A 22,514-nucleotide genomic window follows, 5' to 3' on the forward strand; every position below is an offset into this window, starting at 1 on the left:
CCCATATCCCCATCATCCCCAACCAAACACTATGCCCCATGACTCCCACCCCCAACCAAACACTATGCCCCATGGCCCCCTCACCCCCAGCCAAACACTATGCCCCATGGCCCCCTCAACCCCCAACCAAACACTATGCCCCATGGCCCCCTCACCCCCAACCAAACACTATGCCCCATGGCTCTCACCCCCAACCCAACACTATGCCCCATGGCCCCCTCACCCCTAACCACTATGCTCCATGGCTCCCCCAACCAAACACTATGCCCCATGGCCCCCTCACCCCCAACCAAACACTATGCCCCATAGCTCCCTCAACCCCCAACCAAACACTATGCCCCATGGCCCCCTCACCCCCAACCAAACACTATGCCCCATGGCCCCCTCACCCCCAACCAAACACTATGCCCCATGGCTCCCTCAACCCCCAACCAAACACTATGCCCAATGGCCCCCTCAACCCCCAACCAAACACTATGCCCCATGGCCCCCTCACCCCCAACCAAACACTATGCCCCATGGCTCCCTCAACCCCCAACCAAACACTATGCTCCATGGACCCCTCACCCCCAACCAAACACTATGCCCCATGGCCCCCTCACCTCCAACCAAACACTATGCCCCATGGCCCCTCACCCCCAACCCAACACTATGCCCCATGACCCCCTCACCCCCAACCAAACACTATGCCCCATGGCTCCCTCAACCCCCAACCAAACACTGTGCCCCATGGCCCCCTCACCCCCAACCAAACACTATGCCCCATGGTTCCCTCAACCCCCAACCAAACACAATGCCCCATGGCCCCCTCAACCCCCAACCAAACACTATGCCCCATGGCCCCCTCACCCCCAACCAAACACTATGCCCCATGGCCCCCTCAACCCCCAACCAAACACTATGCCCTAGGGCTCCCTCAACCCCCAACTAAACACTATGCCCCATGGCCCCCTCACCCCCAACCAAACACTATGCCCCATGGCTCCCTCAATTGGTTTTGTTTGCTTTGTATGAAGAGATGCGCCCATCCCCCATCAGGGGCGCCCATCCCCAATCAGGCACAAAGTCGAACCCGCCACCCCCCCCAATTCAGCACACACACTCAAACATGCACCCATACAGACCTGAACCCCCCACCCCCCAACTCAGCACACAAACTCTCAAGCATGCACCCATACAGACCCAAACCCCCCACTCCCCAAATCAGCAAACTCTCAAACATGCACCCATACAGACCCGAACCCCCCACCCCCAACTCAGCACACACACTCAAACATGCACCCATACAGACCCGAACCCCCCACCCCCAACTCAGCACACAAACTCTCAAGCATGCACCCATACAGACCCGAACCCCCCAAATCAGCACACTCTCAAACATGCACCCATACAGACCCGAACCCCCCACCCCAGCACACACACTCAAACATTCACCCATACAAACCCGAAAAAACTCCGAAATCCCCAACTCAGCACACACACTCAAACATGCACCCATACAGACCCAAACCCCACACCCCCAACTCAGCACAAACTCTCAAGCATGCACCCATACAGACCCTGCATCTCAACATACACCGCACTTACACTCCAAAACAAACATTCATGCACACCCGACACCCCCCCACCCCCGCATCTCAACATACACAACACAAACATTCAAAAACAAACATTCATGCACACCCGACACCCCCCCACCCCCGCATCTCAACATACACAACACAAACATTCAAAAACAAACATTCATGCACACCCGACACCCCCCCCACCCCCGCATCTCAACATACACAACACAAACATTCAAAAACAAACATTCATGCACATCCGACACCCTCGCATCTCAACATACACAACGCAAACATTCAAAAACAAACATTCATGCACACCCGACCCTTCCCCACCCCCCATCTCAACATACACAACACAAACATACAGGAAAACAGACCCGACACACAAACACAAACAGACCACTTACCGGAGACGTGCTGGAAGGCAGGTAAGCTGGAACGCTGGCGAGGTAACTGGAATCGTACTACGGCTGGCGTGGTCCAAGGCTGAAATGCCTTCCGGCATCAAGCCTTATGGGCCACGCCAGCCGTAGTGCTGGCACTCCATTGGTGCAGCACACACGCACTACGTGGTTCGTAGGAGCGACGTGGTGCGTGTGTGCTGAGCCAATGAGGGCCAGTGTTTTGTCCGGCCTGGAAGACAACAAAGACTTTCCCAATGGAGGGCGGCCGATGCTGCTTGCGGGCCACCCTCCATTAGGAAAGTCTTTGTGCACCCATGCTCTAGCCTATACCTTCAACCTGGATGATTCAGACTTTTCTGCGTATACAGAAGTTGCTAAAGTGGCATTACCAAATCTTTCACAACGGGCCCCTTCCATGCAATGTCAGAATCTTCATGCATGTTACTCCACTAAAGCTGCAACGATTTATACATTTTTTTTTCTGATTCCAACGCGTCAATTACCAATCAACACTTCAAAAATGGATGGATCAATGATCTTTCTAGCCAATATACTGCTGCCATTTGGGAAAAAGTACGACTGCAAATCTTTAACATATCTAAAGCCACAAATCTAACTCAGATTGCCCTTTTTATTTTGAGTAGAGCCTACCTTAAACCTAACTGTATTTCTAGATTCACTTTCAACTTGACAATCTTATGCTGGTCTTGTGAATAATGTACAGCTGATTTTAAACAGTGTATTTTTTACTGGAATTTTTTTTTCCATTCTGGCAAAGGATTTGGATAACTCCACTAAAATGTGTCATTTTACAGCACAACTCAATCTTGACAATCTAAGTGTCGGAGCACATGGTTACTCTGAATTGACTAATATTTCCTCTCCCAGGTTATTTCACCTACTTGTCTTCATTGGTTTTCATCCAACATCTTCTAACTGGAAATGTTTTAATCGCTTGTCTTATGCTACTTGGTGGAATTATATATGCTACATTCACAAAATAGAAAAGGGTTGTGCCACTTCTCTAATTGACGTACATAAATGTAATCAAAAGTGGAGTCCACTGATCAAATATCTTCATGCCTCCTCAGCAGAGTGCTTTTAATTTGTTGCTTTAGTTTGTTTTGTTTGTTCTTCCTTCTCTTCTTGTATTGCCCTGTCTATTCTGCTCTTCTTTTGTGTTCTTGTAGTCCTTTTAGATTTTTATTTCTCATATATTGCTTCAATGACTTCTGATGTTAGAGTTTTACAAGGAACCTTTAGTGAATCTCTACATTTATTTTAACCTTGATACACTATTGGTTAGCAAGTATTATAATGGTTAATTGTTGATGATTATATCCTGTATTCATCCATTACAAAGCCTAATAAAAATCGCTACATAAAATAAGATTCCATCAAGTGGCAATATTGCTTTATGGAGTACCCTATTAGGACTGTTTTGCATATCTTCTAGGCTCATAGAAGTGTGACAATCTGGCCAATGTCCATTTTCACTCCCAATGTCATAACACCGTACCACAGTCAACATAAAAAATGTGTGAGCATGAAAACAGCAAGTACCTTAAGGCCTAAATTAACCGTGGTCTACTCCGTTCTATACTCAGTGTTGCATCGGTTGATATCAATGCTCAGAGCCCAAAGATATGACTGACACAGTATTATTTTTCAACAACCTTTTTAATGTCAGATTTGTCATGTGCTTTTCATAAGCAGTGAAGCATCACCCTGGTGAACAAAAATAAATTACCTCTCTGCAGTGTTCTTTCTGATGGATTCTTCCTCCCATATTTTTCATCTTAGATCTATCTTCTCCCAGCACAAGTTGTCCACAAAATGTTCAGCCACCAGAGCCATAGTGTATGCTCAGCTCGGCGGCCGTTCGGAGCACATGACGCCGGACGTGAAGTTAGAGTAATGTATATATAGAGTCAGTTGTGATAACCTCAGTTCTGCCTTTTTCCCCCACAAGAACAGCAGGAGGTAAACGATATCTCCAAAGAGGGGCCGTTAGGGAGGGTGATGAGGAATCTGTGGGAGGAAACACTAATCCATCAGAACAGGGTCGGATCCAGCCTCAAAAACAATGTAAATTATTTGTTCTTCCAAAGGATTCTTTTCTCCCACAGATTCCTTATCTGAGATAGGCTCCTATAGCAATACAGAAACCTGGGGAATAAAGGAGAGTGAAAAAACGCCACCTACACAAAGAATGTCTAAAGGTCTGCACAGCCAAAGTGAGTGCCCTTACCTCACAAGGAAACTCTGCAATAATGTTTGGCAAATGTATGCAGGGAGGCCCACACAGTCACTTGACTGATGCCCCCAAAAAGGACACTGCTCTGGTTGAATAAGCCCTGAGACCCTCAGGCACCTCTTTCCAAGCCACATCATAGCACTTAGATACAGAGGACGAGTCACCTGGACAACATATACTACATAATAGCTCTGTCTGCACCAGCAGTAGTGTAACCTACAAAACGCTGGTCATCCAGTGAATGATGAGGGTGAGGGAAGGAAATATGAAAGATCCAATGCTGCAGAAGGTGCATCTTCTTTGATAGATGTAAATCCGCCAAACTTAGGAAGGAAGGTTGGTCTCACCCTTAGTCATCTTTTCCTTGGAAAAAACAAGGTAAGGGTAACAGACAGAGCCTGGATCTCACTCGCCAGGCTAGTGGAACTAATAGCAACCAGGACAGTCACTATAAGGGTGAGCAATCTCAAAGAACAGGACTGTAAAGGCTCAAACAAAGCCGTCATAAAATATGTAAAAACAAGGTTCAAATCCTCCATAGGAACAATAAACTCGGGTGGAGGAAATTTTTAGGCAGTGCCCAGAAAAACGACATAACAGAAAGGATGGGGTGGAACCAGCCCTGATTGGGGTCTTCTTTAAGACCGAAGAAACAGACACATAGTCTTTCACAGAACCTTAAAGTCCTGCATGGCCAACGAAAGCAGAAAATCCAGCAAAGAAGAGGTAGGACAGATTAAAGGATCCAAACCCTGCTCCCGGCACCAAACCAACACCTTAGACCACCTGCAGTCATAGATGGACTTAGTAGCAGGGCTCTTGGCAGAAAGATGCACAACACAGACATTGTCAGACATGTCACACTCCTTTTAACTCAGCCTCTCAATAAGCATGAAGGTTTAGGTTGTTGAGGCTCGAGTGGAAGACCCGGACACCCTAATGGGAGAGCAGGACCACCCTTGCTGGGTACCAAGAAGGACAGGTGGACATGACCAGAAGTTTCAGATGGCAGGTTCTCGGGCTCAGTCTGGGATGATCAGGGTATCCTGCTGGACCCAAACCTCAGCAGTCTCCCAAGAAACAGTATAATGACAGGAATCAGCATGAATAAGTTCCACTTGAAAATCAATGCTTCACCGAACCTCCCTGCCATGGAAATTCCCTGGAGCAGTGCAACTCGCACTTCCTGTTGACATTGGAGGTGAAGAAGTTGACTTGAGGATTCCTCCAAATGCTGAAGAGTCAGCCAAAATTTCCTGGCAGAGATCCCACTCATAGCAGGCCGATGTCGGCCTGCTCAGGGTATCTGCCACCAGGTTATCCGTTGTTGAAAAATGGGCAGTGGAGAAGGACACATTGTTTTTCAGAGCCCAGAACCACAGCTGCACAGAGCCACCCCACCTTGCTTGTTGAAGTAGTGCAAAGCAACCATTTTGCCCATCAGAATCAGGACAAACATGCCTCATACAGAGGGGAGGAATGCCACCTGGGCCAGCCTGATGGCCTGCAGTTCCAGCAGATTGATGTGTCCCCCTTCCTCAGTCGGGGGCCTATGTCTGCTCACTGCCATACCTTATATGAGTGTACCCCAACATTTGAAGGAGGAGTCCATGACTGTGGTCAGAGGGGGCCACCATTGGCAATGAGTCTCTCCCCTTAGTCTGGACCACCAAAGGAGATCCTGTGACTCCTTGTCTGGCACCTGAAGCAGGTTAGACAAGCCACCATGAAACTGAAACCACTCACACAGAAGTAGCCAATGGAGTGAGCTCATATCCAACTGGGCCTTTGGTACCACCAGGATACAGGTAGCAATGAGGCTCAGAAGACATACAAAAGCAGAAGTCAGAAACTGGCTCAGACCAAATACACTCACCATCTGTAAAATGTTTGCCTCTTGATCTTTGGGTGAAAAAACCCTGCCCGAGCTAGTGTCCATATCCGCTCCTATGAAATTGAGTGACTAAAATGTAGAAACATGGGACTTCATGAAGTTCAGGGAGAAACCAAAGTTGTGAATCATATGGCAGGTGTGCCATCATCAGATCAATGTGCAGCCTTGAATAAGACACTTGTCCCGGTAGGGGAAGACGTGAACCCTCCCCAATAGTTCCTCTATCCCTGCCGGGCTTGAAGCCTGAGGCTATCGGAGTGGTAGGAATGATGAATTAAAAATAAAGCAGCTACAGCTAAGTGGTGTTACAAAGCAGTGCACTGAAAAAGGAACTGAGGTCATGTGGCGCAGCTGGCTCCTTACATATGGCCCCTGATGTCCAGAATCATGGGTGACCAACATGCCAAGTGTAGCTGTCGTGTGTCTGCACTGTGCCCGTAGTGGCTAAAAACATTTCAGAGAGCAGCTATTAGTAGATATAAGATAAGAACTATGTGGGAGGGCAAGTCACAGAAACCGGAGGGCAAGTCACAGAAACAGGAGGGCTTTGAGAAGGTTTCAAAATTTCCCCAGGTTAGACTCAGTGTAAAGCCTAAAGTGCCGGTATGTCCACAGTTTGAGAGCCATAACACAGAAGAACAAATGACCTACCTCTCAGCAATATTCTTTCTGATGGATGTTCCTCCCACAGATTCCTCATCCATAATATCTAAATCCACAGCACAGCTGATGTTCGGAAACCTTTCAGCCACCAGGGGGAGGGGAGTGGCAGTGTAGCTCCACACAGGCTCACCTTACAACTCTATGCGCCCTGCACATGACGTTGGGGCAAGTATATATCTAGGCACTACACTCTGGGACCTCACTTCTACCCTTCTTCATTAGCACTCTGATGCTGAGGGACGGCAGGAATAAAAAGGTCTACCAGCTTTCCGCCAAGAGGTGTAGGTTGGAAAGGTGATGAGATATCTGTGGGACACATCATCAGAGCGAACATTACATAGAGGTAAGTCATTTGTTCTTTTAATGTATTCCTTCCTCCCACAGATTCTTCTTCTATAATAGACTCCCAAAACAGTATGGCAATATGGAGGAGAAAGAAGAGCAAAGGACACCACCTAGACCAGAACATTCTGGAGGACCGCCCTGATGAAGCAAGTGCCCTACCCCGAAAGGGAATCCAAGAAGTAATGCTTAGCAAACGTGTACAGAGAAGCCCATGTCACAACCTGGCAGATATCTAGGACAGGGACTCCCCTCTGCAGGGCAGAGGTGGCAGCCACCCCTCTGGTAAAATGATCTGGGACCCTCAGGCACATCCTTATTAGCTAGATCATAGCATTCTGAGATGCAGAGATTGATCCACCTCAGCAGGGTCTGTTTAGTCCCAACCCTGCCAGCACATGCAACAGCATAGCCAACAAAAAGCTGATCATCTATCCTGATGGCCCTCCTCCGAGAGTAGTAGCTGAGAGCCCGCACCGGATCCAGCTGATGGAACCTTCCTCTGCCTTGGAAGAATGGCACAGAAGAAAAAATACAGTAAGATGGATCTTTGGAAACAGATGGAAATCCGAGACCACTTTCGGAAGAAAGAAGGGTCTCACTCTCAATGTCACCTTCTCTTTGGAGAAAACCAAATGCGGAGGTTTAACAGAAAATGCCTGGAGCTGACTCACCTGTCTAGTGGAAGTGATGGCGACCAGGAAAATCACCTTAAGGGCGAATATTCTAATAGAACATGAATGGAGGGGCTCAAACAGAGCTCCCATAAGGAATGGCAAAACCAAATGCAGATCCCACCCTGGAAACCCAAACTGGAGGAAACTGGTTATACAATTCCCCTAGAAACTGCATAACTGTGGGGATTGTGAGGAATGAGCCCTGTTTTGTGGACCTCTAAAAAACTGAAATAGTGGTGAGACACCCCTTAACAGAGACGATCTGCAAGCCTGACTGCACTAAATACAGCAAATAATTCAAAACAGGGGATAAAGGACAGGATAAAGGGTCCAGATTCCTTTCCTGGCACCAAGCAGAAAGTTTACACCAACTGTAGGCATAAATAGGCTTCATTGCAGGGCTTCGAGCTGATAGGAGTACATCAAAGACATCGTCCGACAAATATTATCTTTTGTACCACAGCCTCTCATTATCCAAGCATGAAGATACAAGCTGCCGAGGTTCGGATGGAGGATGTGCCCGTCTGACTGGGAGAGCAGATCCACTCTCCACAGGAGGCACCAGGGTGGACTGATGGACATGTCCAGCAACTCTGGGTACCACGTTCTCCGGGCCCAGTCAGGAGCAATCAAGATCATTATGGACCTGAACAGGCACAGCATCCTGAGAACCGGTGGAATGACAGGGATTGGCAGGAATGCATAGAGCAGGTTTAAAGTCCACTCAACCGTTAATGCGTACCCCAAAGTTCCCCGTCAGTGAAACTTACTGCAGCAGAACTACTTGCGTTTTCTGTTCGCACTGGTGCACCTGAGGAGTCCCCCAATGGGAGAAAATCTCCTCCAGAACTTCTTGACAGAGCTCCCACTCCTGGGACGCAAATGTCTGTCTGCTCAGGGCATCCGTAATGATGTTCTCGTTCCCGGCCAGATGAGCTGCTGAGAGATATGCTGTTCTCCAATACCTAGAACCACATTCGCATTGCTTCTCTGCACAAAGGCAAGGACACCACACACCCTTGTTTATTCAGGTAGTGCACGGCCACTGCGCTGTCTGTTAGAACCAGCACAGTCTGGCCCCATGCTGAAGGAAAGCAACAAAGGCCAGCTTGATCACTCTCAATTCCAGCAAATTGATGTATGCTCAGCATTCCGATGGAGACCACAGGTCGCTCAGTGGTAGGTCTTTCCGGTGAGTGCCCTAGGATGTGTCAGTGTGACAAGTATCATTTGGGGCCAGGGTTGTTGAAACAGAGCCCCTTTAATAGGCTGTCTCACAGAGACCACCACTCCAGGTTTCGGGATACTTTTCTCTTGACCCAAAGAAGATTTGCAGTATGAAACTGAGAGTACGGACAACTGAGGAGTCACTGAAGCAAGATCATTTGTAGCCGAGCCTCTGGCACTATGAGAATGAACGAGGCCATAAGACGCAGCAGGCGCAGGAAAGCCAAGGCAAGAACTTTCTCCTGAGATTGCAGGACATTGACCATCTTGGAAATGTTCGCTACTCAATCCTCGGGCGGGAAGGCTCTGCCCAAGCGAGTGTCTAATACTGCCCCAATAAATCAGAGGGACTGTGACAGTGAAATCTGACACTTCTTAAAGCACAGGCTGAACATGCAGAATAGATATGTCGCCTTATGGACTATGGAGCAAGCTCAGACGAGGCAGTCATCCAGATAGGGAAAGACTTGAATGTCTTCTCTTTTGAGGCAAGACGCTAGCACTGCCAGCAGCTTGGTGAAGACCTTGGGTGCCGAAAATAGACTGAATGGCAGGAAGTTGGAATTGGTGGTGGCAGTGCCCCACTGTGAACCTGATGTACTACACTTGTGCCTTTTGTGAATAGGCCCATGGAAGTAGGTGCCCTGGAGATCCAGAGAGACTAGCCAGTCCTGCAGGTTGATATGATATGATAGGTTATTTATAACTCGCTTAATACCCAGAGGTTTCTAAGTGCGGACCCGCAGATTGAACCTGTGGTGCTCTGTGTAGTCTTGCTTCCAAGGCGAGCATGTTGCCCCTGAGCTATCCTCCCGAGATGTTTTAAAGGATCTGAGCCAGAGTATCTATCTTGAACTTGCCGTTGCGCAAGTACAGATTTAAGATCTGCAGATCCAGAATGTGACGTAAACCATAGTCTTTCTTCTGCACCGAAAAATAAGTTGAGTACAAGCACCTGCCTCATTCTGAGTAGGATACCGGACCAATGGCTTCTATTGGCAGAAGGTGATGAACCTCCTCCAACAGGAGGGTGCCTGGAGGCAAGCACTGGTTAGCCGGGAATGGTCTGAGCATGTTGAGCAAAGGGGAGACATTATCCCTGTCGGATGATCTGTAAGGCCCAGGCTTCGGATGTGGTAAGATTCCCACAGGGGACGAGTGGTGAAAGTCCTTTTAACAAGGGCTTTGCACCCAGTGCTGCAGAGGGCACATCGAAGGGTGCCAGGCCTCCTCTAGGAACAGCTCTGCACCAACCTATCTGGATAGCACTGCACCTGCTTGCCAGAGGGAACTTGAACTCTGCCCCTGTAGGCATAGGAGGTGAAGGGTCAAAATTCACTACCCCTGCGTGTGGGGTCATTGGTTATTGCTGCTAGATAGCTAGACCCAGAGACTTTGGAGTCACCTTAGAAGCCTGAACCTTCTGGAAGGCTCTTCGGCCTGTAGTACAAACAAAATGTTGTCATCAAACAGCATTTCCAAGAATTTGGCTTGAAATCCTCTTCAACATTGTTCCAGTGGTCATCATCCTAGCTACACAATGAGCAGTAACGAGACATGATTGGAGGATCGGACGTGAAGCCACCTTGCTGTTCTTTACCAAGGGCTTCTCAACGCCTCCCCTCATGTCACCTGCAGGAATATACTCTACTGCCTTGAAATCGCGAACCAAAGACCAAAAGAAAATGTGGCCCACGTATAGGAGGTATTGATAGATTTCAGGCCCGGGCTGCCTCAACCAAAAGCCTCCCTTCCCCAGACATCGAGTCTCCTGCTCTCCCGATTGGCAAAGAGGTAAAAGATGTGATTTCTGATTTGGGGAGGCATGACAAGACAGGAATAGCAGGTCAGAAGGGGCCGCCCTGTGCGCTTGGGAAGGTCCACATCTACAGTTGGTACAGAGGCCAGTTGGTACATAGGCCGGTTTCAACCACAATTCCAAGACTGGTGCTCCAACTGCCTAGTTAAAGGGCAGTAGGTTCTCTTTCTGCGGACCCTCATCCATAATATCTGTTTGTTCATACTGCACCTTGCGTCTAGAAGTGCTGATAACACTAAGATATCAACCACCTTGGCTATCAAGTATTAGAAAGCATTCTGAGGTTTATCTGGAGTAGGAGCAGGAATCATGTCGAATTCTGGTGAAGTGTCCAGACCACTAGCATCTTGCTAGTCTGTTGCAAGATCCACCAAGTCACCTACTCCATACAATTCCTCTGGGAAATCCCCAACTTGATTGGGCTATTGGGTTCCAACTCAAAGGGGACAAGGTTCACTCTCCTCATCATAAATGTCTTCCATTTGAGACATAAATGCATCCCTAGGAAGCGGAGCATACTCCAGAGGAATCCTGGCACCGAGGGCACCATGGGGAGAGAAGTCAGGCTGGAAGACTGATGTCATAAAATGGAGCAGTGTGGCCTTGAGACGGATCACTGTCCATTTCTTAATGTGGTCGACCCAAGGGGGAACGGTTATAAGATCTTGCAGAGTCTCTACCGGCTTGTCCAAGCGTGGTGGACTCCAATGGGGGGAGGGGTCCAAGACACAGGGTCCTTGGCGAAGATGTTGAGCATCTTCTGTCAAAAGGCCTTGTACTCCAGAGGCATGGAGGATTGGGTGGGGACAGGTACATGCAGTGCTTGCTCCTCATAAGAATCCCTGGAGCTAAGACTCCTTTTCTTCGGAGGGGGAAAAGAATGATGTTTCAAAGACCTGGCAGGGGAATGAGATCTCTTGCAATGCTTCTTCGTTTTGTATGTTTATTGCCCTTCTCATTGTTGAGAAAAGTGAATAGTTTTTCCATCTGCTCACGGGGTGCTTTGGGGTGCATAGACAGGCACAACCGCAGTCTTGTGTATCATGCTACTCTCTGAGAATATACAGACAGAGCCTGTTAGAATCAGAGATGGGTATCTGATGCTTGCAGTCGATGCATGATTTAAACCGTGAGGACTTTGATGAATTTGGCACGGCGCAAAACGAAAAGAAAAATAACTTCAAAATGAAGCTGTGTTTCTAAAAATAACAGAGTGCATGGAATAAAGGAACTAATGTCACACAGCGTGGCTCCTTAATTTATTCTTGCCCGACATCGCGTCCGACGCAGGGCGCGTAGAGGAGTCGGATCGAAACCGACAAAAAGCAGCGCTACGCCCCCCATGGTGATAGAAACATTTCCCAAGATCAGCTGCGCTGGAGATAGAATATCATAGATGAGGAATCAGTGGGAGGAAAGAATCCATTAGAAAAGCTTAATCCCAATCCGAACCGATCAAGCAGATTCAAGTTGCACATGAGTTGAATCATACATTTACCGGCTTGACTAGATTCCACTCGCATACCATCATTATCAAGGCTGGAATATCTTAAGCCGAATCAAAACACTTTTGGCACTGTTCGAATTGGCATCAAGCACTTTCAGACTCAGCCACTCCTAGCTTAAGTTTATCGAGGAGCAAAAAATAGGATGTAGTTCTGAAACAGGCCTGTGGGTAATAAACTGTTTACCAGGAGCGAAATTGTTATCAGTGCCCTTGAATTTCAAACTACTAAATATTTTCTTTTAGAATAAAAAAAAAATTCTTTCTCCTTTTTACCCCACAAAATGTATTCTTTAACGACGGAAAGAACAACTTTAATTTAAGACTATTGAATCCCATATTTAAAATTCCTGTACCACCAGGGCAAATAGTACTATCACAAGAAAAGGAAGAAGGAGCCAGTGCCTGTTTTGCTTGCGGACTTCTCTCGTATATTGCTGATGTCACTGTGTTTCCTTTGCAAAGGTTCACTAAATTTGCTGAGAAATCCTTTAGCAAAAGCGTAAGCTTACTGTGCATATATTATGCTATTACACTAGTGCATGGTTAATGGAAGACAACATTTCTATGGGGTGTCAGAAGATCATTTTTAAACCCTTTGATAGAAAATGCTGAAAAGGTGACAGTACATTTTGCAGAAATCCGCCTCTAAATTCATAATTTGTCATGGATACGTTCATATATATCATTTTAATTGTTGAAATTGCATTTTGAACACCTCTTAATATTTCCAGAGGGAAAAATGGTCTTCAATTTTTTAGATAGAGCTAGCCAAATTTAAGTTTGAAGATGTATCTATAATTCACACACGCGCAGAATGAATTCAGTCATATGCATTCATAGCATAAGACCGGGCATACGCTCATAGGCCCATATACTGATACACTCAGGAATCATACACATATACAACATACACTACTGAGCTATACCCACCCCAATAAACACTGACAACTATTGAAAAAAACATGTTTTTAAAAGTGTTAATGTAACTCTACTAAAAAATAAATGTTAAGCATGTTGCATCAATACCATAATTGAAGTGTGTGTTAAGCTTTGCTTAGTAGTGGTGTGGAGTCAGGGTTATACTTCGAGTTCCATGGTTGAATTTGTAGTGGTATAGAGGGAGTCTTTGTACCCTAATGTTATTTCTACCATATATAGGCTTTACTTTTAGAGTAACAGTAACTCTTTAGTAAAACCGTTTTTTAAATAATTCTTTTCCACTATTTGTTTTGTGGGGACTATGGCTATGTGTGTGCAAGCTAGCCACTAAATAATTTCTTCCCTCCTTTTTATGTAAATGGTGGCCCGTAAAGCCTATTGCTGGCATGCAGTGACAGCTTTGTGATGTCTGTTTAAAACACTTTGGGCCTCATTCCGAGGTGGGCGCAAAGAGATACCGGGCACCGTTAAGGACACCAGTGCCGGTATTCCCTTTGCTTTGGTTTTACCAGGCGTTATGGACTGGGCCCGTTAAGGGACTTAAGAGCTAATAACGTTACCGCAATTTGCGGTACCGTTATTAGCACCTTCCCATTGAGCCCTATGGGGGCTGAAATGGGAATGGGGAATGGCTTTTTCAATGGGGACTTACCGGTCCCGTAAAGGTCAGACTAGACCGGTAAATCCCCAATGAACAAGGGCGGACACGGTACCGGTATTGGAGATAGTCATTGCGCTAATAGCGCCATGATTACCTCCAAACTCGGAATGAGGCCCTATGGGTCTCATTACAATATTGGCGGTATTTCGGTGGCAAATCTGCTGAAATAAAGCCGAATGGAATTTCATTTACAGGCTCCTGGTCCCTTGGATTTAGCATGGGATTACAAATGGTGGTAATTTCCCATTTTTGGAGCCTATAGGACTCCATGGGATTTCTGGCAGATATACCGACGTCAGAATTACTGCACAGTAAATCTATAGATTATTGGAGGTAAAGTGGAGGATTTACCTCCAGCAACAAGCTGGAGGAAAACCCGCCACTTTTCCACTGAACATTGTCGGATTAACAGCACAGTAACCTCGACAGCGGTAAATCAGCCAAAAAACTATAATTTGGTGATGCGAGAAAAGTGTCAGTAACGGAATTACTGCCACCATTTCCCCACAAGGTCAAACTTGTAATGCAGCCCTATGTCCAGGGGTGGAAATGCTGCTGTGGTCCCTTTTGATTACAGCCCTTGATCAGGAGCTTTGTGATCTACATGTGAATTGAAACTCTGCAACTGTCACCTTTAAAGCCTCCTCTATGGCTTATTTGTAGAAGTGCTGTCACTTTAAAAACACTACAGCCTTGGCTTAACTAACACACACACATACCGCACCCCCAACCCCGATTGCTAGCAAACCCAGGAGGATGAAAGAGGCTTGGTCCAAAATCTAGCTACACCTGAAGAGAGAAGTCAACAGTGTTTTTGGGGTGCGGAAGGACACACTTCACATTCCAACAGCTTCTGTTGATGCCCTCTGACTTGTAAAGAAGACATCCATCACTTCTACACGCTGGCTGGTTGTCTTTCCTGCTGCTTAGATGCCAATGTAGGCACAACTAAATAAAAGCACACTTTGAAAGATACTCATCCACAATGGATAATGAACTTAAAACATGACAGACTGAAACCAAACTAGCCAGGTTGTCAGAACATTGCAAAGACGTACTCTCAAGGAACAGTAAGAACTAAAGCTGGGTGCTTACAGATTGAGAAAAGTACCAAAGGTATAATATTTTAACTCCTCATGGAGGCCCTCTAATGGGGCTGCACAGGTACGGCCACAGGATGACCAGGTGCAACATATTTTCAAATTATAATCGCAGAGGAGTTGAAAGGACGAAAGGAGGTGCTAGTGGCCTGGGTGGGAAGGGATACAAGAAGGGATACCCACACTGGCGCAGATACCTTTGGTCTGTGTAGATATATACCAAACCTTATGGGACGGTGGATCCGGAACAGAAAATCTAGGGTGTCAGGAACAGTGGGATGGGAAGGTAATAGAAATGTGTGGGTTTTTTTGGGAATAAGGTTCCATGGTGGAGAACAAAAATCTAATGCAAGCAGCATGTTCTGAGCATCTCAGAAACCAAATACGCTCCCTCTAAACCCTAGAACAAACTTTAGGCGGGTGTGTGCTAACGGGATCAGTGCACTGGGAATGGTGATTAGCGTCCCACTAGGAAGGGAGTTGTGCTACGTACTCACGTACTCAGAAACAGTAAGTATGCAATCATGACAACTCTTCAATGTCCCTGAAGACGGTCATTTGTGAAGATATTAGAATATGCCTGCGAGCTCCTACCCTTTCGCTACTAATCATTTAGAATATTTGTTGAACACGAGTTCCACCATGGAAGCAACACAGCATTGCAGGCCTCCCAACATATACAAGTGCAAGATAAACTAATAACAGTGGGATTTCCTCGAGCTGGAGAAGAGGAGAGGAGATAACAGCCGAAGTGCCACTTGCAGATATTGTCATTTGATCTTAACAAACTCACAGAAATATACCAATCTTGTCCCATTCCTAGTCCAACATGTCACTTCTCTACATTTGAGAATGAAAGAGAAGAGCCCGATTCACAAAAGAAGAAACATAGAACACTGCACCAAATATTGTTTGTAAAATGCTTTTTTGTTGCTGCTCCACTAAACATTCCTTGTGCTCCTGAATGAAAATGCTCAGTGAACAGAGTCCAAGTCAACCAAAAAATGCTTATGTCGGCAAGAAGCACTACCACAAGACCAGGGCAGGAATCGGATCGGAGCAAAGTCCACGAAGCAAATATCAGGCTTGCCATTGTGGAAGTAAGTTTTCCTCCGCTGAGAAGATCTATTCAAACCAAAAGTAACTGCGACTAATCTGCCCATGCTGAAAATCTGACTTGCACCCGATTGGTTCATTTCGTGGGAAACTAAAGACCACTGTCTGTCCTTGGTTACTCCTTTCCCCATCCTCACTTAGTGTGTGCAAATAGGGTATTTTCTTTGTGGCTCCGCCACACCCTATCGCCACCCACATGTATGCACCCCGTCACATTTGTTTTGCAAGGGCAGCTTGTGCAAACCAGAGTAATTTGAGGATGTGCAGTGACAGTGTTTTTTTCTGTGCATGGCTCGCATGTTCTTTTTTTGTGGTTAATCACATGCATTCTGATCATTCTATGCACATCGTTACTTTGTGAATGGGGCCTACAAATAAAATTGTAGGAAATTTCACTTTTTTATGTGCAGTGATAGACGATTCCAACTAAACACCCTCTGAAGTTTTATCACCATTTCAGAGTTCTAGAGATAAGCACAGCCTCATGCCAACAAGAGGCCCTCATGCCAACAAGAGGCCCACATGAGTAGGGCCAGCCTTTGCGCGAGCCTGGATCGCCTCTGCGGGGCAGGCCTGATGGCTCTCCTGCTGGATGCCAGCTGCTAGCGCTAGAGGGGCTTCGTCAAGAAGGGGCCTGTGATCTCAAGCACCGCTTTCAATAAACCAGACATAAAATACAACAAAACAGCATTTAAGGGTTCCAATTTTAGTACAGCAGAGAGTCAGGGTCAGGCTGACATCTGGAACAGGACAGCAGACGTTTTACAACACCACAGCTGTGCGGGCCAAATGCCACTTCTTTTGAGAAGTGTGTTTTCTGCAGCCTTCTCCCCCCGTTAATCCATGAGTGCAGAAAACAATGTTCCGCTGGCTGTCGTGCAATTTACATGTACAGTGCATGCGAACATCAAGGGAGGTGTGCGATGACATGCGTAGTAATACCGCTCCCCCGAGAAGGGTGACAGGACGCCAGTGGACATGCTTTGCAAGACGTGCTGTCTCTGCTAAGGGGCCTTGGGCAAGGGAGGGGGCATTCATCGGGCCCGGGGGTTTTGAGAAACTGAGTCTCTCATATATAAAGTGCTACTTGATAGCCCCATTCTGGCTGCCCAGGCTTTCATTTGACCCTTCTAGGTGTTACTACAAAATATCGCAGACCATCACTGCGAATCTGAGATTGTCCAACTTTTAAAGCCCCATTTCTGCGCATAAATACTGCTCCACCGATACAAACAAGGCTGCTGTTAACCCACTCGAAGAAGCACACTTCAATGGGGATATATGTGTACTGTGGTTAATAAGGTTATCTTTAGATTAAAAATACACTTTTAAAAAAAATTAAAATTGAAATATGAATTTGCAACATAACCGGCGCCTTTTCAGTTACTGATGGCACGACATGAACAGTGTTGCACCGTCATGGGAGGAACTACCTCACGCAGTACAGTGATGCTGCAGAGTTTATTATGGTGTGTGTGTGTTTGCATAGAATTGAAGGGACGCGCAGTGAAACATTTTGATTGAGAGCAAACCCCTTGGTTCGTGTGTGATGTTTTGACACGCATCTCATTTCTGACAGGTAAGATGCTAGGCGATCTAAGGAGTGGTCTAGACTCTGCAAGCAGAAGAACACGTGTCGCGGAAGACTGGGAGATCTGTACAAATACAGCCAATCCAAAGGTAACAAAACAAACCTCGAGTTTGTTAAAGTTTACTTATTAGAATCGAAATTAGATCTTTAAAAATCATCTGTTGCGTTATGGCCTGAGGCTGTGTGCGCCGCCATGTGAGACTGCAGGAGCAAGGAAAGACACCGTATATTGCATGGGGAAACTATTTCCCAACGGGAGGCAGCCTCACCAACTCAGGTCACATGACCCTTAACAGTAATGCGTGCCCATGTCACCTAACATGCCAGCACTACAGTACATCATCCAGCTGAATTTAGAATTGCACAGAAAGGTTTAGCTGTGTTTTTGTTTTGCACACAGATTTCAGTTGCCACCAGCATCAATGTCTGCTCAGGCAAGACTATTTGATGTTCACGTTCTATTATGCTTCACGTGCTGCAGACACAGCAAGAGGCACGGCACCTCACAGCTTGCACTCAGTAACTGGGAATGTGCTACTGAGGGTCAACTGCACCCCCGTTTGTAACTATTACTATGTGCATCCTGCGAATTCACGGGTTAGACATGCATCCGGGATCATTGGGTAGGAAAGCCCTGGCAGGCTCCAGGTGAACCACCTTCGGATGCACATGTAGTGGCTGGGAAACATTTGGTCGCCAGAAAGGGTTATAAATATATTTAAAAAAAAAATAAAGAAAGAGTTGACATTAACATTAAAGCAAATTAAAGACTTTTCACAAACAGTAAAGTGATCATCACTGGTTACGCTAAATCCATGCCATACACCAGACAGAATAAATGCGTGGGGGCTTCCATGTTTGCACTCTGTCACTAGCCCTGGCACAATAGGCCTCAGGCATACTTCCACTGCAGGGGTGCATGACCTGTGAGAGTGGTCTTTCCACTGAAAACAGATGAATCCTGGCTAAATGTACACGTCCAGCGCTTCCGAAGGCTAAAGATAACGGCAGTCAAAAAGAAAAAGATTATGTGTAACAGTAGAGCACAGGTGGAGCTACAATGCCATCTACACGCGTCTCTGTGTTGGGATTCTCCTTATAAGATCAGGTAAGTTCTTGCCAGAGGCATCCTACCCACTTTCGCAAGAGTATCCGCCAACGGATAACACAATAAGAGGGCACAAGCAGACTAATACGTGTAGAGGAGAGAAGGCCTTAAACTAATTTTCTTTGATATATTGGTGTGTATTAATGGAGCATGTCAATGGTCTTTAAAAGAACACATAACTCTACAGTCCTCCCCATTATCTCTGCATTACATACTGCTTTTTTTTTTAAACTGTATTTTTATTAAAGGTTTTCAGTATAAAAACATACATTGGGAGCCCAACACATGAAGGACCCTTATTCTTCACTAGTGTCCGAGTTTCCAAAATAAATGAAGAAAAAGCATGATGGTAAGGGCCTTTCTGGGTGTCCACCTTGCAGGTATTGGGGTGGGGCGGGGGGAATTATGCAATACGCGAGGTAAGGTTGGTCACTTTCAGCTTTTCCTCAAATTACACAAAAAAGATAGAGAGGATAACAACACGATAGAAGAACATTTAAAACCCTGCCTGAACATACTGTTTTTTAGTTTGGGCTACTTGGTGGCACTGAAAGCACTACCGTTAAACCAAAGCTATTGTCATTAAAATGAGGGCTTTAACATAAGAGCTTCAAATTTGGGCTTTGAATGAGGATCTGTAATGCTTGTCCAATGGAGATGACATTTGAGGAGGGATACCCAGTTGATAGGTTATTGAATCCCTCCCATTCCCTGCCCCAGCCATGCTAATCCCTATGGCTTATCCCACCCATTCCTGCCCATCTCAGAACTCTGAGCTCTTTCAGCTCTTCCATGGAGGCAGCCATCTTGGATGACTCTCTCTAAGGAAGCTCTCTGGAAACAAGCCAACACTAGCACCCATCTTTGAATAGGAAAGAACCATGCATCTTCGAAATAAAATTATGCATTGACTCATGTGAGTATAAACGTTTTTTAAATAAAGTAATTTACAATACTTTCAATAGCAGTACATTTTTTGGTCCTTTCTGCGTTTAATTTCTTAGTTTTTTAAAAATATAGCTAGGGCTGTTGCTCATCCTTTGGAAATCAATTTTAATATGTGTCAATGTTTTACAACACAAAATCGGCAATGTTGTGCCCGAACCCTTACTGGCTCAATGATTGCCTCTGTTAGCAGAAAGGGATCATGCAGGTGCTTGCCCTGCATGGTCCCGCATTCCGATTGGTTGTTCTCGGCTTCATACAAATTGTCTGGCTCACCCCACCTCTATTTTTGTCCTTCAATGCATTCCCTTTCCATTGTTTTCCTTCTATGCCTCTTTTAAACCAACTGTAAAGTGTTCAAATAAGAAACTTGCAATAAGACATGAGATCCTCTCCAGTGTGAGCACTTTCCTCTGTGTGTTCACAGGATTTTGCTCTCATTCAGGATTTCTAGCTGCCTGCTGCCAGCATGCGCCACGTTGCCGACAGCGGGGAGCTAGAAATCCAAAGTGCGAGCAAAATCCATGCGAACACACATAGGACAATGCTCATGGATTTTGAGCACTGTCCTTTGTGTGTTCGCAGAATTTTGTACACAAATTACATTATAAACTGAAATGACAAATATATAAATACTTATGTGAACCTAAAAATAGTATGACAGTAACTTTGTTTTCCCTCTTTGGAATGGAAGAATACCAGTATATGAATGCAAAATGATGTCAGCCTAAAAAAAATCTTCTATGCATTATCCAGGTTTTCAGTCAAGTCATAAAGACACACAAAAACAAAACTGTGTGGCAGTGCTATCTGTTAGTAAACATTATGGGCCTGATTTGAAACATTGTTTTTCAATGGGAAAATCATTGTCAATGATTCCTGAATAAATGAACTGCTTGTATAAGTGCCTTCTTACTGTTTGGGATCTGGCATTTAAACATTCCACCTGCTTGAGAAATGGTGAGCAAGCATTTTTGTTTGTTTAGGGCAATTTTGACCTTGCTTGCTGGCTCCCCTTTTCTCAGCAAGCAAGTCTGTCAGCTAGGGCAGCTTTTCACCTGTTCTGAAGCGCTAAGACCACAAAACAGCGATGCAAGGTGTGGTTGGTGAGTATTGCACGTAGGGAAGGGCAGCCCCGGACATGCTTGCAAGTTACGCTTGATTTTGTGTATCATTGATTAGCTGCCTCCTCGATTAAAACATAATAGAGCTTAAATGTTCATCTTCCTCTCGCCACCCAGTGAGCAAGGTGTGTCCCCTTACCCCGCCAGCTGACTCTGAGAACCCGACAAAGACATGTGGTTGAACTCTTGTTGTCTCTTCACCTGAAGAAACAGGAGAACGGGAGACTTGAACTCTCCTCCAATACCCTCCACAGGACAGTAGAAAAGAATGCCAGTATGTGTGTGGGCACAGCTCCCGGAAAGTATTTCCGGGTCAACCAAAGGTGGTTTCTTAGCCCTTCTGTGATAAAGCTAAGCTGTGATAAGCTAGGCTTAATGCCAGTTACCTGCACTAACAAACTGCTGTGAGACTTGCGCATCTCCCAAAACCCCCTGCCAATCTTATTGGCTTGCTTGTGCAGTGATCTCTGGTGTAGCGCTTTCCTGGAAGGGACACTCTCTTAAAGCAAGTGCTACATGCATCTTGTTTTCTCCTTGGCAGGAGAACACTCAGGATCTCATTGTTGCTTTTGTTCGAGTCAGCAGGCATCACTGGCCAATCTGGATGCTTGCCAGCATTTTAGGTTCATGTCCAACCCACTTAACAACAGCACAGGAATGCCCCACACTATCTCTGCACGTTCGCCGCTGCTCCAAGGCTGCACCCCGAAAAGTGGACATACATATATTAAGGACAACCAACATTGGACATTTAAGTGCAGGTAGGCAGTACAGGCAGCTGCGTTTAGGATGTGACCATGATGGGTGAAGTGCTATAGTCGAGGCAGAGGAAGTGAGGGACAGAGGCAGGTTGGAGGCGAGGAAAAAATTGTAGCTTTGCTAGCTAGGATAGATGGCTGGGTTCAGCGAATGCTGCTGACTGAGCACAGAATGCAATCTATAGGTCAAATGTTTGAATCCCATTGAGGTGGAATCAGGATTTCATCCATCTGTGATTGACCAGAATTAGGACAATCAAGTTTCGGGCTATTTCTTTTCTTTTTAGTAGTGCAGCGTTAAAACCTATGTTTTTCTTGCAGGCGCAGCGGCACATGCTCTTTTGGTTGCTAGCTTATCTTGCAGCCAAGCAGAGCCCAGAACTGATTACTTGAAGTTTCGGATTGTGCGAGTACCGTATGTTTCAGACGACACAAAGCTGTTAGGCGTTTGGTTATTTGCCCACCCATTCATTGACCATGTGTGTAATGTATTAGGCATTTAGCAGGCAATGCTATTAGAGGCCCACAAAAGACCAAACTGTTGGCATTGCCAGTGCTTGCTTCATTGGGATAAGGCAGCCTACAATCCCCCTCTACTAAGTTTAGAGCAAGGTTGTCATAGCTGGTAAGCAAATGGAAGCATCTTTGGCAAAAATGCACTCGGGCTCTGCGGGTCACATGGTCGAAGCCCACCACGGTGGATCAGCCTTTCCCCAATGCCGCCTTCCAACACTTGGTTAATAAAATAAATACCAGTGACTACCGCATTTGGTATATCTGTTTATAGCAGTACTGCAAAACCACGAGACTGTGT

The 22,514-nt window shown here is 46.0% G+C and overlaps 1 protein-coding gene and 1 long non-coding RNA gene across 20 annotated transcripts in view; one reads left to right on the forward strand and one right to left on the reverse strand.

Annotated features, from left to right (window-relative positions):
• DST (dystonin) overlaps positions 1 to 22,514 on the reverse strand; it is a 2,190,048-nt gene that overhangs the window by 486,121 nt on the left and 1,681,413 nt on the right. The gene's annotated exons all lie outside the window — the stretch shown is intronic.
• LOC138453384 (uncharacterized) overlaps positions 1 to 22,514 on the forward strand; it is a 54,019-nt gene that overhangs the window by 1,505 nt on the left and 30,000 nt on the right. The window contains exon 2 of the long non-coding RNA XR_011260409.1: positions 17,754 to 17,854. This is a non-coding gene — a long non-coding RNA (uncharacterized lncRNA). The remainder of the gene's footprint in view (positions 1 to 17,753; positions 17,855 to 22,514) is intronic.

This window comes from Ambystoma mexicanum, chromosome 4p (assembly GCF_040938575.1).
Source record: "Ambystoma mexicanum isolate Mex_15411 chromosome 4p, UKY_AmexF1_1, whole genome shotgun sequence".
Classification (NCBI taxonomy): Eukaryota; Metazoa; Chordata; class Amphibia; order Caudata; family Ambystomatidae; genus Ambystoma; species Ambystoma mexicanum.